The sequence below is a fragment of the Capsicum annuum genome, chromosome 5, assembly GCF_002878395.1.
Source record: "Capsicum annuum cultivar UCD-10X-F1 chromosome 5, UCD10Xv1.1, whole genome shotgun sequence".
Taxonomy (NCBI): domain Eukaryota; kingdom Viridiplantae; phylum Streptophyta; class Magnoliopsida; order Solanales; family Solanaceae; genus Capsicum; species Capsicum annuum.
In genome coordinates this window covers 131,537,358-131,555,652 of record NC_061115.1, presented here as the reverse complement: position 1 = coordinate 131,555,652, position 18,295 = coordinate 131,537,358, and positions in this window count along the sequence as shown.

Genomic DNA, 18,295 nt, shown 5'->3' with positions numbered 1-18,295 from the left:
GACTGCTTTACTCCCAACTTGGATTGGGATAGCAAACTTCCCCTGATCTCTTAATTTCTTGGGGATTTTCTGAGTCATCATAGTGCTACACTCTTTAGTTAGTATTATAGATCCCACATCCTGCAATTTTACCTATTTAGCTATCACATACCTCAAGTACTTTGCATACTTGGGAATAATCTACAAAATATCTAACAAAGGTAAGTTAATATGGAGTCCTCTGAATGTATCAAAGAACTTTCTGAATAGGGCATCCTCCTTCACTTTTATTTGCCTTTGAGGGAAGGGTAGTGGCCGTGTCTTCTTCACTTCTGGTTCAACAACTTTTTCTTTAAAGTACTCAGACTTTCTTGAATTTTTAGCAGCTCTATCATTTACCTGTTGGGTTACCACATTAGCATCTACCTCCATTGTTACCTTTGAAGGTTCTCCTTGAAGCTCTTTATTGCTCCTCAAGGTAATTTTCATGACTTTCTTTGAATTTTTTGTGTCAGCTGGCAACCCACCTTGTGGTATAGTATTTACTTCTTTCTAGTTTTTCCAATGTGAAACTCCAAACTTCTTATGACCGATTGCAAATATTTTTAGTCGGCAACAAACTGTGTCTAATTAACTAAGATCTATTACACCATCTTCTTTATATTACTACTTGACTGATTTGGTTGGGTCTGTGGCTGTGGAGCGTTCCATGACTAATTTGGTGGCTGAGTTTGACACTTTATGTTGTAGGTATTACCATAATTTAGCTATTGAGAATTACCTATATACATCACAGATTCCATATTTAAAGCACACATGGCCGCAGAATGGCCACTATTTCCACATACCTCACACTAACAACTAATTTACTGAACTGTATTAATGGCTGTGGCAGGCTGTAAAGCTCCTAATTTCATGCTGCTGAACTGAGTATTGATCAAATTCTATAATGTAGACACCTGTGCTGATAAGGCTATGAATTGGTCCACCTTTAGTACACATATAACCTTTTTTGTGGTACTTCTGGAATCTGAATGTCACTTGAGATTTCCTTGTGCTATGTAAATCAACAATATGTACAACTCATTGTAAGTCAACTCCAGTGCTTAACCACCTGCGGCTGAATCTAGTAAAATCTTCATATTGTGATCAAGAGCTTTTAAAAAAGTATGAGCAAGTACCTCATTCGACTGTTGGTGGTGTGGAAAATCTCGTAGAAGGTCCTTGAAACATTCCCAAGCATGATATAGATTTTTATTAGGCTTTTATTTGAAGCTCAGTATCTCATTGCGAAGTCTCGTATTCATGCTTGATGTAAAGAATCTAACGAGGAACCTTCTAGCTAAGTCATCCCATGATGTGATAGAATTGGCCGGCTCCATATTCAACCACCTTTTAGCTTCCCCAATAAGTGAATAGGATAAGAGTATGAGCCTCACATAATCAGCATTTATACCTATCGGAATAAATATAGCAGTGAGCTCAATGAAATTCTACAGGTGAACCCATGGATCCTAGTGTGAAAGCCCTACAAATTGTCCACTGCTAATCAATAGTTACACCATTTTGTGATTAAGCTCAAAATTTCCCCTAGCAGCCAGTCTTTTAATGGGGGAAGTCAAATTTTTTAGATGTGGGACCGCCACTTCTCGAACAGTCCTGCACGCTACTTGTTGTTCCTCAGCCATCTGTACAGGATTTTCTTGGTCTTCTTGGATACGTGGAATTCATAGGAGAAGGATTTCTTCTCTCCTACGTTGGTGAAAATCTTGCTCGGGTTCGAAGATTGGTTCAACCAACTCCTTATCCCTTTCAAGCTTACCACTTTAAAAACTTATTTCTTGTAATAACAAAACCAAGACCAAGCGTAAAAACAACAAATAAATCTAAAAATAAAACTAAAATAAATAGTTACCAAATAACAAATCTCCGACAATGGCGCCAAAAACTTGACAGCGCCCAAGCACACACGCAAGAGTACGTGGTCTACCAAGTAATATAGTGGCCTTCAAGAAAGCCGAGTTATCAATCTCACAAAGAATAAATTTGGCAATAATTTGATTTTAGTTCACAATTTAGATTCAATTGATGCGAAAGTAACCAAAGAGAGTTTGGAAGTTATAATTGCAAAGAAAGTAAACAAAGCGTAAAGTAAAGATTTTAAGACAATAAGTAGGTGAAAACCTAGGGTTGAAGCACTCTAAACAATCATATTATGCTATTGGATTTCATTCATTAACTTGATTATCTTGGTTGTTGATTCGTAGGATTAATTGCACGATTATGGTTTCCCAACCTCTAATCTATTACCTAAGTTGAACCTTACACCTACATATTGAGCAGGGATGTAATAATTCACTTAAGTTCTTACAAATATCATCCTACGTATGAATCAAGTAAGGTATCTAAGTAAATCCCTTTCCTAGATACTAATTCAAGTTTCTTATTTTATAAAGAATGAAGAACCATGCTCTACTTATTCCCATGTTTTATCTCCCTATTCCCTCTCCCGAGTTTACAAGGTTGACACTGGATGTATTCTAAGGATTGAAAATCCTTAAAAAAATTTAAAATAAAAATAAAAAAACAACTAAAATTAATAAGAAAAGCAAAAAATCTTAATCCATAGCAATAATAATCATGTTCTTGGTTTCAACCCTGGAAAGAGGGTGTTTAGCCACGCATAGTCATAATCGCAATCACAATTTTGTAATTAATGACTAAAAACTTGTATGAACTAAATGAAATTAATAAAAACCTAATTATGAAGTTGTATCATCCCTTTGATCTCTGAAATATGTCAAAAGATATGTATAAACATGATACAACATGTATATATAGAATAAGGGTAGGCCAAGTCCGTGTAGGAGTCAAATTAGCTTGAAACACCCAAGTGTAGAGTGGAGCATACACCACACCCTCTGTTCCTATGGAATGAGGCATGAGTTTCACCCTATATACCCATGGAATATAGCATGCAATGTATTCTAATTGCATGCACTCTCTGGAAGTTGTCTTTAGAATTTTTTCTAAGGTAAGGGAGCACCGAAATGAGCCTGCAACTCACTTTTAGGACTACCACGCGCCAATTGGTTGATATATTGGGCCTATTCTAAACCTAATTATGTTTTTTGAGCATCCATTGGATAATACTACAGTCTACACATGCCCCAGACATTACAGGGGTCCAAAAGTACATTAATCTGCGTAATGTACATTTGTTGAGCCATTCCGAGCCTTTTTGAGTTGTTCCCACTTGATTTAAAGATTGTATATCCTTAATATATCATAATAATCCATTAAAAAGCATCCTATATCATTAAATACAATAATTTAAATCTCAAAAAAACCCAACATCCAACACGACGGACTAGAAACACGAGTTCAGCATAGGCTAATTTCACTTTGATTTTAACTCATTGTTTTGACCCTTGGATTGATCCAGTTGACCCTTGAGCATTATCAAAAAGTTTTTTCATATATAAATAAACATAAAAATCATTTGGAATACTTTAAACACAATATTATCCACCGGAATCAACTAGACAAGCACCTAGCTCAAGCTAGTAACACTAGTTTTTCGGGTTGAACTCTAAATGAATCTTTTAGGTACAAACTTATTTGAAACTCACTCTTAACATCATAAAAACATGTTTTAAAACATTGATAGACATTTATGTCATTATCAACCCATATATCACATGAATCATCCTCAAGAAAGGCTAAAAAGGCTAGAATAGTGATACTAGAATACATAAATACACCCAACATCTACTGCCAAATACTAATATTTCCTAATGCAAAACCTAGAGATGCTAAACCATCTGCTTGAAAAATGCTAACTTCACCTCTAATCAGCTTGCACATTTCTTAAAATTTATGCAAAGTAGTGCAGATATGATCAATGACTCCTAAATCTACACACCATAGAGTGATAGAAACAACAACTAAACATATTTCAATAACTAGGGAAAATGAGTTACATGTCTTATTTTTCGTCTTAGCTAAGAAATTTGGACAGTTTTCCTTCTAATGACCTAACATATTGCAATAAAAACACTTCCCTTTAGGCCTTTTCATGCCTTAAGTTTGAGCAACAACTGTTTTAGCATTGTGAGTTTTTTTATTTTTCTGTCCATATTTCAATTTAGAAGTAGAACCTTCTCAATATTTAGTGCTACAGATTGTGTTGATTTTTTTATGATAATCTCTGTCGCCCGCAACTCGATTTATAGTAATGCCAAAGGTAGACTCATATTATTCATATTATAGTTTAGGCGAAACTATTGAAAATTGTCTATCAAAAATTGCAATATCATTTCAACCTGTGAGTCATTACCAATTTAAGTCCCCAAGACCTCGAGCTTATTTAGAAGACTCATCATCTTCAGAATATGATCTTTAATAGGAGTGCCTTCAGCCATCTTAGTATTCAGAAGAGATCTCATGGTGGTTTGCTTAGCTGTGCGATCCTGGTCACCAAATATTTATTTGAGACTCTCCAGAATCTCAGAAGGAAAATGCATATTTTGATGCTGATGTTGGAACACATTTGACACTGAAGCCATAATGTAACACCGCGCCATCTCATCATATTTTTGCCATTTTTATTAAGCTAAGTTATCATCATCACTGGACTCATCATATGGTTTCAAAGGATATTTTTCATACAGTACAAATTTATACTCTTCAGCAGTTAATACAATGTTAAGATTTCTCCTCTAGTTAACGTAATTATGATCCTCAAGCTTGTTTTGGCCCAAAATAGTGGTAAGACAGTTAAATGGAGATATATTGAATTTGAGATTGAAAAAAGTTATAATAGATCAACAAAAATAGTCATATAAATATTGAATGATTCAATCAAACTCATCACATATATTCATGCATCTCACATAGCCAATCGACGAGATTGGAGAACTACTCATGGAATACACATATATAATGACGGATTATTCTCTCCATAAACTTTTATAGACCTAACTCAGATGGAGAGCAGGCTGTTAGTTTAAGTGAAAATCTAAATTTAGTTATATTGATCCAATCATATATTACTCTATTTAGGAGAGTTAATATAAGTTATCAAACTAGCAATTAAATACGTAATGATTTGTATCAAATTCATCTGATATGGAGGAAGGTCTAAGTCAACACATAAATTTAATACCTCATTACTTATTTATTTCTGGTAATCATGTGAATGAACTTTTATCACCAATTAAATTTTCCCTTTCAAAATTTTATACTAAAATTTTCAGAAAACAATAGTTGATGTGAGATAACATCTCCCAGACATATACAATTAAATATACATGAGAAACAAGAAAACACACATAACAATTTATGTATGGATGTAATCTCAAACATATAAAGTACTAGAATTTGCACTCAAACATATAAAGTACTAGAATTTGCACTTACTACAAATAAATAAAGCACTTTATTATTATTTAAAAATATATGCCATGAGAAAAGGAGACTATGCTCATGTGAATAAGTTCTTGTCTATTCAAAATATATTTATTGAATAATATAGAGAACTAATCATAAGTATGAAATATATTTTGTTTTAATGTAAACCAATAGAAACACAAGTCCTAAAGGTCAAGGAACTGGCCACTACTATTGTTAGCATCAAAAGAAAACTTTGAACAGTTTGGAACTACGAAATTACCATGGCTAAAGCTGCCACCAATTCCAAAGGTATGATTTGGCCTTTTTTCCATTATCAAAACTATAATGTGCTAATAACAATATATCTTAAGAACCAATAAAACAAGGAGAAAATTGGAGTCTAACTCCTATGCGCAACCTTTACCTAACCCGTGGCTCTTCCTGGTCACGCCGCCGCCTCCGTTCCTTTTCCATTTTCTCATGATATATAGTTTACTTATCTATAAAGATGGAAGCAGGTTCGTAATACCAATTATATGAAAATAATATACAACAAAAATATACTAAAATTATATTACTTACATGAATTATACCCAATCAATATAATTACAAAGTTCACAATGCTTAAAATTAACTAGGAATACCTCTTAAAGAACGATCAAATATCTTAAAGCAAATTCGTATTTTAATCGCACGATCTTCTGCAGTGATTCTAAATTCACAGCCGAACTCTCTCAATACTTAGGTGAGCAAGTACTGAATAGAAAACTAAAATGTTAGGTTAGAGAATATGTATTTATAGAGATACTCTCCCAATTCAATAAGGAAAGAAAAACACACACATGTTTTTAATTGAACAAGGAAAAATGACGACTTCTTCTTTTCTCATAGAAAATAGAAGTTTGAGTTTTAGTTTAATATGAGCATGTAGGGACCACAGAGTTAATTACTGAGGCTCCCTATTATGGAAATAAATCAAAATACTAATTTGAATTATTCTTACCATAATAAATTATCAATTATTTCACTAAAAATTTAAAATTTTACTCCTTTATTTTTATTTTGAAATTTCACTTTAAAAATTTATGTAATTTTCCATGTTAAGATTACAGATACTAATCAAAAAATTAAGAGAAAAGACATCATTTCTCTCTTGAACTTGTCGTCAGAACTTACTTTAGCACTTAAACTTAATTGATAATTATTTACCCCCCTTAACAACTTTAAAACGTATTGTTTTTCTTCCTTCTTTGCTTAGATCAAGTCAAGTTTGGGTGTTGTATAAGCACTCACGATTTGATTGGTACATGTCATTAATGAATCAAATTTAGCCCAACCCACATCAAATTATTTTTTAAAAATCACTTTCTTAAATATCTTTTAAAATTCTTCTTTCTTGTTTCACCAAACAACTACCACAGACTCACCACCACCGCACAACATCGCACAACACCGCATCACTAACTATTTCTCCTCCACTTCATTACTGTCGTCGTGAAATTCACAAAGCTCCACAATGCTACTAACACCATTAATGTCCATACCACAGCTCCACAATGTTCATCACCACCGTCAACTCCACTCCACAATATTTACGCTCAACAGTAATATTATCTTCACCGACATCAATTACAAAATTTTCATTGATATTGTCAGGCTAATTATTACGCTGCTGGTGCCAATTTTGCTTATTTTCCTGATGATCACCACATTTTAAATCCCTACTTTCCTGCCAGGTTGCATCTATATCAAAAATTGTTATTTTTTTTGGGTAAAGTTGCAATATTTTTTACTAATAATATCTTCTTGATCATATGTTATTCAAGAAATAAATCGTTGTTAGAGAGAAATAGTAGTACTTGAAGAAGAGAACAAGTGCCTAATGGAAACAAGACTGTTGGATATATCATTGAGGTTCGATGAAAATGTTCTGCTAGGATCAAATTCAATGGATTCAGTGGCTTCAAAGAAGTACTTTATGCAATGAAGAATGTTCACTCATTGCGTTTGGCCATTCTATTAAGTGGATTAATATATTGTTGGCCACAAATAATTTTTTACCAGTAGTGGCGGTCATGAAGGGAACATAATTTTTGGTTCATCTTTTATAATTTCACTTCAATATTGCATCAGAGAGTAGCAACTGAGGTGAATCAGGCTAAAGGACAACTGCCTGGAATCTTACTTTTCGAGTATTGAAAAACAAGAGTAGCCATGACTGAGCTAAAAATTGAACTAGAAAGAGACAAGGAAAGTGGATTAGTATTATCACAAGTTGACATTCATGATAGGATTGAAAATTTGAAAGATTGCTTTGGAACGTTGAAATGTGGGGCAGAAATCATCATTGGCCAACTTGATGACTTCTTTGATGAAATAGTAGAAGGAAGAAAGAAACTTTTAAACTTAGGAGATGGTAGAATCCTAAAAATAACATGGTTTACAGCTAAGTGTAACGTCCCAAAATCCTATCCCTAGACGTCACACAGTGCTTATGACCCCGAAGGAGCACAAGTTAACCCTTTACTGATATTTGTACCTGTATACTGCATAATATCTGAAATAAATGTAAAAACTAGCCATAAGGTTCAACACATCTATGAATACTCATAATATAAAAAACTGAATACTACTACATCAACAACATCCGTCCGAAAAGCCTCCAAACTGTCTGAACTATGGAGTTGATGGGACAAGTCCCCAACTAACTCCATTAACTAAAAATAAATAAAGTCTGAAGAAATAATAGTAAACTGAGATTCATCCTCAAAAGAAGAGGATTCACTGCTACTGCGGCTGACTGGGACTGAACTGCTGAGGATACTTTGGATCCTGTGCCTCTAACCTATGGTGTCAAATAAAACACCATAGTGCAAATGTGTCAGTACAAAATGTACTGAGTATGTAGACGGGGTAGGCTAATGCAAGGGCTAATGCATGCATAATATCTAAACTGAATAATCATGACGATGCCGTATGAGAACACATACATGAATGTACAGACCATGAACACAATCATCACAACTCTAGATACTGAAACTCAGATACCACTTTACTGCAGACTGAACTCACTACTAATACTGAGATACTGAATCACTGACTCATCTGATACTGATAACTGAGGATTTGGATGTACTTAAATCAAGGACTAAATTCTGAGCTTACTGCTTTTGACTGATAGAATTACAGATCAACTTTTCTAACAGATTATTCAAGAAGTGATTATCAACGATAAGAAGTATGATCATGTTCGAATCTGACAACAAGAATACTCAATAGAATAAAGAATCTGAGATAGAGATCAAGCCTATCTAACGGAAGATCTCTAGATATGATAATAAGAATACTCAACATGGTCTAAGACTGAGATCAAGTCTCTCTGACGGGAGATCTATAGATATGATCATGAGAATACTCAATTGACTCTGAGACTGAGATCAAGCCTCTCTGATAAGAGATCTTTAGTAATGATAATAAGTATCTACATATGAGATCAGGCCTATCTGACGGGATGGTCCATGAACCAATAGAACTATCTGAGTTCCATACAGGGATAAACGACTGTACCACATAGTCTTAATTTTTGAAGAGTGATACTGAAACTGTAATTGTGGGAAGTAGTTTCATAACGAACATGCCCCAACCTACCATAGGTGGTGGTCCAACCTGTGACCCCAGCTGGAAGGGTGTCAATATCGTGCCACAGGTAAAGACCTCTCTGGTCAAGCCTCTCTGACATAAAGACCCTCGCAGGATGTCAGCCTGAGGTAATATGATAGTTAAATCTCTCTGATAGTGACAGCCTCTACTGATGGGCGACTCCTGTATCCTGCGCTGGCTACACAGTTCTAGAGTTCAGGGATTGCTCCTAACAACTCGGCCTCTTTGATGGGAGAGCCTCCATCCCTTCCCTCACTCGGTGCTAGCTTCTACTCCCAACTAAAAGACGCTGAACTGAACACAACTGAACTGAGTTTGTTACTGATCATGTTTCTCAAAAGATTTGACTGAGCTACACTGAGATTACTTAGTTTCGTATCTTATGAAAAAGGTATCAAATTATGGTATCTGACTAACGATACCGAGATTGAATAAATTACTCGAATCGCTTCTAAGATTGGACTTAAATACTATTAGATCTGAGATGAATACAGGACTGAGGCTAGATTACTAGCGATACAGAGATTACAAAGATAACTGAGATTACTGAGCTTTCTTAAGTTCTGACTTGTCTGAGGATATAGAGTTCTATAGTTCACTGAGTTCAGAGAATCATGGCTCGACTGGAGTTATCGAGAAACTGACATGGGCTCTAGACAACAACTCTATTGTCGGATATAAATACCCCCAGGACTCGATAGCATAAAAGTAAAGCATTATCATTCATTCATCATCACAATCATTCATGTATCATCATAATCATTCATGCATCATCGTAAACATTAAAGCATCTTCCCAATCATTAACACAACTCTTCAAGTAATTTGGAATCACAAATGTCTATTCATTATCACAGTCGCCAAGGGGTCACTTTAAGCATCTCGGAATCATAATCATATAATAATGTAGGGGAAACATGCTACTAAATCGTACTCCATTCAACAAGGTTTTACCTTAGCTATTTCATACCTATATCAGTCTTGACATGTGTTTGGATATCACATAGAAAACAACTTCAAGAGGTTCTATCACATTAGTTCCACATACTAGGATCAAAACTCATAAATTTTGTAGAAAAACATAAATCAAAACTCCACAACACCTTGTACATCCATTTCAACTCATACAAATCATTAACAACTCACAAACATAAAAAATTTTTAGTTTCTAAAAAGGGTTCTTTAGCTTATTAGATGAAAGGGACCCAAGAATCAATATCTACATACCTTAACCTTTGAAATCGGATGAATTCTAATGCTTGAGACTCTAACTGCATTTGTAATAAATGATTCTTGAAGCTCACACTATGAGAAACTTAGTAATTGAAGAAATCTTGAAGATTTATGCATGATTTTTGGAAGATTAGGGTTCTTGAATTGAAACCCTAGATATTCTCTCTTTAGAGAATTGGAAGAGGAATGGAGAAATTAGGGTTTGAATGAGGGTTACTCATATTTATAGAGGCTAAAAAATGTGGGAAATGACCAAAATACCCTTGCAAAAATGTTCTTAAATTGCTAGAAAAATATTCTTGACGACATCCATGACAGGCTGTCAAGTTGGTGATAGGCTGTCACGAATGTCGTAAAAAAAGGTGAAATATTGAGTTTCTAGTTAAGGCTGACGACATTGGTGATAGGCCGTCACAGGCGTGATGGCTTATCACAAAATGTCTTCACTAGGGTCAAAAATCTGCCCAGGGCTGACTACATTGGTGATAGGCTCTCACGGGTGTGATAGCTTATCACAAATGTCGTCACCAGTTTCTCAGCTAGACATACTGGATAAAAATAGGCATAACTCTTTGCTCCGATATTAGTTTTTGGCGAAATTGGTATTGTTAGAAATATAATTCAAAGAGATTTCATTTGATATATATTATATACTCTAATTCAATATATGCAAGGAGTTATACTCGATTGAAGTTTTCCCAAATCTTGATGGTCACTAAAACTTGAATGATAGGAATGCTTTATCTCGTCCATAAGTTAGGGGACCTCTATGATCTCAATTCATTCTCAAATAGATTCCCATACAATTCAAAGTATTTCATACTTTGGAGGATATTTCTAAAATATTTTAACTTGGATTTTCGCTTTACCAAATACGCTCTAAGGCTCAGACTGGAAAATGATTATGCGGGGTATTACATTATCTCCCCCTCAAGAACATTCATCCTTGAATGTCGCTTGATAGACTGAGAATATGGATCAACAAAACTTACTCAAGAAATGGAAACATCTCATATCAGGACTACGCAACTTGAATGACTGACATATAGCGTTCTCACACTAGGCATGCATATCTAATGTATGGAATACTCGACTGATGATACTTATATCTGAATTCTCATAATACACATGCATATCTGATGCATGGGCTCATAACTGGGATGATCTCATGAATACACGACTGAACACCCGCTGACAAGCTGAACTCTTTCTACTAAATGCGCATATCAAATGCATGAATGTCCAGCTGAGCTGACTTTTAAAAGTACGATCGATAATGCAACGACAACAGATGCTAACTCCATAAAGAAAATATAAACATGCATCGGGATTAATCTATTGGTATGCAACATCATAATACGATGGGGTATCTCCCCCTTGGGACTTTATGTCCCCCTAAACACACTTCACTGAAATACTGGAGTGGTGCGTAGGGCACCTACAGACTAGGTCATAATTGACTGATCAAGATCTGAAACTTATGCATGACTCATGCTAACATATAATCTCAAAATGGGAGCAAAAGATATAACAATGCATGTCATAAAGATGAAGGGCTCATAACATACCTGGGTTTATCTCAGGGAATCCTTCCAGATCAAGGCAAGCCTGAAATGGATGAAGTCTACCCCTTTGAGTCAGCACTCTACATTCTCGCATTTTATGTCCTGGCTCACCACAACCAAAACACACATCACTACTGGAGCTACACACACCTTGGTGGCACCTACCATACTCTCCACAACGCAGATGGGTACGAACACAAGTAGCACTACTCTGGGCTTTGGAGCTTGGCTCCCCTTCAGATCTAACACCCCCAAACATAGGTGCGAGTACACTAGCTGAAGATAGAGCTGGAACTAAAAATCTCTGACCAAACTAAGAACTACTATCACCTTGAGACCCATCCTTTGGCAAACCACGACTACTTGTCATGGCTCTCTTATTCACTCTCTCTCTCATTCATTTTATCTGTCTTAATTTGTTTCACATACATTATTAGCCTAGAAGGATCCATATCTCTATTGAGCATGGCATCTCTAAACTCTTTCAACAAATCACTCGACACCCAGACAAAACCTTACTCATACTCTCTTTAGGGTCAGCTACCAAGTCGGGAGCATACTTAGCTAATTGGTTAAACTTAAGACAATACTCTTTCACGGTCATGGAACCTTGCCTTAGGTTCATGAACTCTTCTAACTTAGCCTCTCTCATCTCTAGTAGGAAAAACCTATCTAGAAAGGTACTCTAAAACTCTAGCCAAGTCATGGGAGCTGCATTCTTCCTTTTACTTTTCTCCCACATCACTACCCAATCATGACCAATGTCTTTCAACCTATATGATGTTAACTCAACACTCTCCTCCTTAGAAACATGCATAATCTGGGTGATCTTCTTTACCTCCTATAGAAAGAACTGCGGGTCCTCACCTACTACTGACCTAAAGAATTTCGGCCGGTTCATTTTCATGAAGCTTATAATCCTGGCTGCGGCAGAATTCCCACCTTGTTGAGTAGGACTGCAGCCTGACGGTTGCCATAAACATTAGTCACAGCTTGGTGCAACGCCTAGAAAGTGGCCCAAAACTCGGTATATGACACTCTCATTCTAAGGATCTACTACTGAGGGGGCTATTCATCGACCCCACGAACAAAATCTCTGTGAGGAGGCATACTCTATCATTGGAAGAAAAAAGTGGATTAGACTAAGGATCAACTTAAGCTCATGCTCACTTGCACGAAATGATCATTGAAAGAAGAGGAACTGCTCATAAGAACATCCTGTAGCCTCTTGTACATAAATGTGGCGCGCTATACATCCATGCATAAGACTCTATTAGATGCAGCTTTCAGACTCCCTAGGACACTCTTGAACCTTAGGCTCTGATACCAAGTTTGTAACACCCCAAAATCCCATCTCGAGATATCACACGGTGCTTATGACCCCGAAGGACCAAAAGCTAACCCTTTACTGATATATCGACCTCTACACTGCATAATATCTGAAATAAATACAAAAACTAGCCATAAGGTTCAACACATCTATGAATACTCATAATATAGAAAATTGAATACTACTACATCAACAACTTCCGTCTGAAAAGCCTCTAAACCGTGTGAACTGTGGAGTTGATGGGAAAAGTCCCCAACTAACTCCATCAACTGAAAATAAATAGAGACTGAAGAAATAATAGTAAACTGAGATTCATCCTCGAAAGAAGAGGATTCACTGCTATTGCTGCTGACTGGGACTGAACTGCTGAGGATACTTTGAATCCTGTGTCTCTGAACCTATGGTGTCAAATAAAATGCCATAGCGCAAATGCGTTAATACAGGAATGTACTGAGTATGTAGACGGGGTAGGCTAATGCAAGGGTTCATGCATGCATAATATCTAAACTAAATAATCATGACGATGTTGCATGAGAATACATACATGAATGTACAGACCATGAACACAATCATCGCAACTCTAGATACTGAAACTCAGATACCACTTTACTGCAGACTAAAATCACTACTAACACTGAGATACTGAATCACTGACTCATCTGATATTGATAACTGAGGATTTGGATGTACTTAAATTCTGAGCTTACTACTTTCGACTGACAAAATTAGAGATCAACTTTTCTAACAGATTATTTAGGAAGTGATTATCAATGATAAGAAGTATGATCATATCCGAATCTGACAACAAGAATACTCAATAGAATAAAGAATCTGAGATAGAGAACAAGCCTATATGATGGGACATCTCTAGATATGATAATAAGAATACTCAACATGGTCTAAGACTGAGATCAATCCTCTCGGATGGGAGATCTCTAGATATGATCACGAGAATACTCAATTGAATCTGAGACTGAGATAAAGCCTCTCTGATGAGAGATCTTTAGTAATGATAAGAAGTATCTATATGAGATCAGGCCTATCTGATGGGATGGTCTATGAACCAATAGAACTATCTGAGTTCCATACTGGGATTGACAACTGTCCCATACAGTCCTAATTTCTGAAGAGTGATACTGAAACTACAACTGTAGGAAGTATTTACTTAACCAACATGACCCAACCTACCACAGGTGGGGTCCAACTTGTGACCCCAGCTGGAAGGGTGTCAATACTGTGCCACGAGTAAAGACCTCTCTAGTTAAGCCTCTCTGACATGATGACCTTCGCAGGAAGTCGGCCTGAGGCAATATGATAGTCAAACCTTTATGATGGTGATAGCCTCTACTGACGGGAGACTCCTGCATCCTGCACTGGAAATGCAGTTCTGGAGTTCAAGAGGTTCTATCACATTAGTTCCACATACTAGGGTCAAAGCTCATAAATTTTGTAGACAAACATAATCAAAACTCCAAAACACCTTGAACCTCCATTTCAACTCATACAAATCATTAACAACTCACAAATATAAAAATATTTTAGTTTTTAAAAAGGGTTCTTGAGCTTCTTGGATGAAAGAGACCCAAGAATCAATATCTACATACCTTAACATTTGAAGTTGGATGAATTCTAATTCTTGAGATTCTATCCGCACTTGTAATAAATGATTCTCGAAGCCCACACTATGAGGAACTTAGTTCTTGAAGAAATCTTAAAGATTTATGGATAATTTTTGGAAGATTAGGGTTCTTGAATTGAAACCCTAGATATTCTCTCTTTAGAGAATTGGAAGAGAAATGGAGAAATTAGGGTCTGAATAAGGGTTCCTCACATTTATAGAGGCTAAAAAAAAGTGAAAAATGACCAAAATACCCTTGCAAAAATATATTTGAATTGCTGGAAAAATATTCTTGACTACATCCGTGATAGGCCATCAAGTTGGTGATAGGTCATCATGAATGTCGTAAAAAAAGGTGAAATATTAAGTTTCTGATTAAGGCTGACGACATTGGTGATAGGCCATCATGGCCATGACGACTTATCAAAAAATGTTGTCACTGGGGTCAGAAATCTAGCCAGGGCTGACGACATTGGTGATAGGCCGTCATGGGCGTGATAGCTTATCACGAATGTCATCACCAATTTCCCAGCCAGACATGATGGAGTAAAATGGGCATAACTCTTTGCTTCGATATCAGTTTTTGACGAAATTGGTATCTTTGGAAAGATAGTTCAAAGAGATTTCATTTGATATATAGTAGGTCATATAATTTGATATATACAAGGAGTTATAGTCGAATGAAGTTGACCCAAATCTTGACGGTCACTAAAACTTGAACGATAGGAAATCTTTCAACTCGTCCATAAGTTAGGGGAAATCTATGATCTCAATTCATGCTCAAATAGATTCCCACATGATTCAAAATATTTCATACTTGGGAGGATATTTTTGAAATATTTTGACTCGGATTTTCTCTTTACCAAATACGCTCTAAGGCTCAGACTGGAAAAGGATTTCGCAGGGCATTACACTAAGTTTAGTCTTGAAAACTTTAGGAATATTTACACCCAACAGTAATATCACCTCCACTGATATTAACTTTAAAATTTTTCAAAATGGTAGTAAATTTCACAACACCCATCACCAACACCAACAATTTCGCAACCCCCATCACCAACATCAAGAATTTCACAACACCCACACCAACGCTAATCATTTCACAACACCCATCACCAACACCCCATCACCAACATCAATAATTTCACAATACCCATCACCAATACCAACAATATTAGCTAAAAATTCGATAGCAAAAAATCATATAAAAATAAATTAGTAATGAAATTAAAGAATAGTGGCAGAAGATTGAAGTGGTGAAGAGTAGAAATGGAAAAATACTGATATCATCATCAACATTATAGTATCCATTGTCGACGCATAAAATCCACCATTAAAATCGGCTATCGGCATGAACAATTCTATTTTATATTTTTTAGTCTCAAATTTATGCGGCTTAATACAAATAAAGAAAAAATAATTTTCAATTTTGCGTTAATTTCATGAATTGAGCAAGTTTTGCATTGAAGATGAAGAAGAAGAAGAAGGAGGTTAAATTAGGGTTTTATAAAGGAAATTGAATATAACTGTTAGGGGCCTCAAAATGGGTATTTAAAAGAAATTTAATAGACAAAAATTATGTTTTAAGACGCCCAAGAACGATTGTTTATACGTGGGCTATTAAGGTGTATTTTAATACACTTTAAAGAAGTTAAGTGGGGAGGGGGGAATAAATAAATGGAAGTTTAGTTTAAGTACTAAAGCAAGTTGAGTGAATAAATTCAGAGGAGAAATTATTTCTTTTCTCATAAATTAAATTATTGACAAATTTAATACAGTGATTAATTTTCTTTAGAACAATACTTAACTTATTTCATATGTCGGATTCATAAATCCACTGATCGGGTTTACATATGAAAAATTCTAAGCTTCTCATAAAAGACGTATCATCAATTTCTATATCTAGACATGGATTCCATCAACAAACTTATTATTTCACCAATATATATCATCATCATCCAATCTACCAGGAATATTAACCCATCTCAAAATCTCACCTTTTAATAAGTCAAAACTATAAATATATATATATAGATCATATAGTTATACCAAGATTGGAAACATAAGTGCATTTAATAATTTAGTAAATATGCTTTTATCAATCAGTATTAAAAAACTATCTCTAACTCGATCGTGTTTAAGACGTACAAAATGCGTTATCACGAGAAGTTAGAACTATACCATTCTCGTAATCAAGATAAATCACATCTAACCTCATGCTACAATTATTCTGATGGTTTGTCAAAATTTTCATCTACAATTGTGAACTATTACTTTAACTTATAAGAATCAATAATTTATTCTTTTTCTTATAAGATCAACTTTATACATCAAATCATCTACTATATAAGATGAGGACACATATATGACAATAATCTATTTAATATAACAATCTATTGAATAAATAACTAAATAAGTAATTATTCAATAAATAATACTATATCAAAATGCATGATTTATAGTATATCCTAACAAGTAGCGGTAGAATGGAATGGCTGATCTCGAAGAAGAAGACCCATATCTATGTAACATATACCACTGGCATTTTTGAGATGCCCGAAAGCTCCATCATCGGGATGACTAACAATTTTTGTGATCAGTAGGTAATTAAGTGTATGAGAAATACAAATGAGACTCAATGACCTGGGATTTACAAATGAATAAAGAAATGCGAAAAAGCAAAATCCAAAATAGGTCCCCGTTTGATTTGTTATGACATGAAAAAGAGATGAATATGATGAAATTTAAGGAGAATTTTACTTTCTCCTCTCCTTGAATTTTGAACTTTGAGTACTGAATACGAAAATTAATTAGTTAGGATGAGACAATAAAGATGACTAATTGAAAGAGGGAATTTGCTATAAAATTCAAATTGTAGCTATATTTTGTACTTTTTTTGAAAGTATATCTAAGAATTGTAGAGATAATGTACAAATTAGCTCTATACCATGTAATTTTCAAGGAAAATCAATGTAAATTTAAAATTAATATGCAGAATAATACACACACACACATATATAATGTATTGTTTTTTCTTGAATATACCTCATATATGAATATAATAATGTATGCTCAAATATGAATATATCAAAATAATAGATAATACTTTTTGTGTAATATACATAAAAGATAATAATATATATAGTATATAATAGGTAATTTACACAATAATAATATTATATATAGTATATAATAGTGTAATATACGTAACATATAAGTACAATAATATATTTATATATATATATATATATATATGTTCAAATAATTTTTAACACCTCACATCTTGAATCATGTTTTAGATTATCCTGCACATGTATTAAAGCTTTAGAGTCAAGTTATTTAACCCTAAAATTACTTAGAAATTAGTCCGAGGTCATATGGGTAAGCTATTACAAAAGTAGGGGAGAAAAGCCAAGTCAAGATCATAAGCATGGAGAAAGCCTTGCAGGCTAAAGTCATGGCCTCCGCGTCACCTTGGCTAGTGAACTTCAAAGAGGCTCAAAGAAGCCAAGGCTTT